Here is a 2,496-nt window from a genome sequence, read left to right as displayed (position 1 = left end):
ATATATATATATATATATATATATACATATATATATACATATACATACATATATATACACACAGAGATAGAGATAGATAAATAGCTGCATTACCCTCACCTCCCATATCTAACTAATACCAGAAAAGCTGAACTGCAATGCTATAGAGAAACAACATAGTATATAATGTCTCAAAAAATGCCAGACAGATGTGATTGTCTCTTAAAAATGGGAACTCACATGATGAACTCTTACAACAAAGGAACAGAAATAACAGAATGACAGACTCTCAGTTATGTACCAAGAGATCAACAGGAAAGATATTCCAAAATTTTGGGTGGTGAAGTGCTTAAAATGAGAATGCATTGTCGCAATATCTGATCTTTCAAAACGATATTTATTCAGTGTATGCATTAGTAAGCGTGTGATATAAATAAAGTTATAAATGGCAACAATAATAATGTTATGAAGACATTTATTTATCATTTAATGGAATTTTGAATGTTATCCTCGAATCAATATTGATTCAGTTAACTTTTGTGTAGCAAACTTTGACATTTCCATAGCAATGCATATTGACCGTATGATGGAAGTATTACAGCCTGATCAAGAGTTTTAATTTATTTAGTGAAGTGTTCCTGACATATTTAATGAAGCAAGCACAATAACTTTAATTACATATGCATGTGTGTGCATGCATATATGTGTGCATGCTCATGCATGTGTGTGTGTGTGTGTGTGTGTGTTAATGTCCATGTATATAGTTACATTTCAAAGTAGCTTCAATTTAGGTGCAGCTGGAGGTAAGAAGTTTACTTCCTAAAGTATGCTTTTGGGTTCAGTCCCATTGTGTGGCACCTTGAGAAAGTGTCCTCTACTATTACCTTGGGCCAACCAAAGCTTTGTGAGTAATGGATTTGGTACACAGAAACTGAAAAATGCTCATCACATATGTATGTATGTATGTATGTATGGATGGATGGATGGATGGATGCATGTGTGTGTGTATGTGTGCTTCTGTGTGTGTGTGTGTGTTTGTTACCCATCCTCTGCTTGACAACTGGTGTTGTTGTGTTTATGTCCCCCGTGACATAATGAAATGAAGTGTTTTGCTCAAGAATACCACACAATGCCTGGTCAGGGAACTGAAACCCCGATCTTACAATTGTGAGTGCAACACCCTAACCACTAAGGCATGTGCCTTCACAGATATATATATATATATATATATATAGTATAAAGTGCTATGCTGTAGGACTGAATCTGAAACCAGGTGATTGCAAAGCAAACTTCTTAACCACAGTAGAAGGATAAAATCCAAAATCAATGATGGCAGGATTTGAACTCGGAATGTACTGTAATTTAATCCAACACTCTACCACATTAGCCAATCCACCAACAAGAGTTAATTTCATAATACTGTATGTGTGTATGTATGTATTATATTGTAGATGTGTATGTCTATATTTTATAGGTGTATATGTCTATATATCATATGTGCATATGGCTATATATTATAGGCATATATTTCTATATATTGTACGTTACAGCTATATATTATGGGTGTGCATGTCTATATATTGTATATATGTGTGGCTATATATCATAGGTGTATATGTTTATATATTGTATGTGTATGGTCATATATTGTTGATGTGTATGTGTCTATATACTGTTGATGTATAAGTCTATGCATTGAAGGTGTAAGTGTTTATATATTCTAGGTGTGTATGTGTATATATTGTCAGTATTTATATCTATATACTGTAAATGTATATGTCCACATTGGTTTGTGTATTTGTTCATGAATCTAAATAGGGATGCAGATACAGACTTATAAAGGTATTTGACTCCCATTGGGCATTTGCTGCATTTTGCACACCGTTTCAAAGCATCAAGTAGCTGACGAGGGATTCACACCAAGTACTTTATGCTGAAATTCTCCTCTCTAAAATAATCCTTGTATATCCAATCCCATTTTGCTTTAAAATGTATTTTCTACATATAGAAATTAATAATGAGAAAATACATCAATTGAGGTATGTTACTTTCTTTTTATGCATATTGTATATCTTAAGTAGGTGCAGGTACATGGAGACTTATATGAGTATGTGTCCCCATGCGTATTATTAAAAAACACAAAATCAAGTTGAGTTGTAAAAGTAGCAATTTTACAGGTAACAGATGTTTTCCTTAAAGGTTTATTAAACCAGTAAAAAAGAATAAAAAACTGGATCAAAGGTAATCTATTTGGTAATTAAAGATGGCAACTGTCAGATCAGTGCATGTTTGAGAAGGATGAGAAAGTAGATTTTGCAGGGGATAGAAGAAGATGAAAGTAGCATTCTAGAATGGTAGTCTCTATCTTTTCACTATGAAATAGAAAAAAAAAAAAAAATTTGGAAAGCCAAATTTGGAGGGTAGTTCATTTTGAAATTATCACAGCAATAATGGTTTCAAATTTTGGCATAAAACCAGCAAGATCAGGGAAAGGGGTAAGTCGATTACATCGACCCC

This window comes from Octopus bimaculoides, chromosome 11 (genome assembly GCF_001194135.2).
Source record: "Octopus bimaculoides isolate UCB-OBI-ISO-001 chromosome 11, ASM119413v2, whole genome shotgun sequence".
Classification (NCBI taxonomy): Eukaryota; Metazoa; Mollusca; class Cephalopoda; order Octopoda; family Octopodidae; genus Octopus; species Octopus bimaculoides.
The sequence above is the reverse complement of the archived record's forward strand: the minus strand, read 5'-3'. Positions refer to the sequence as shown.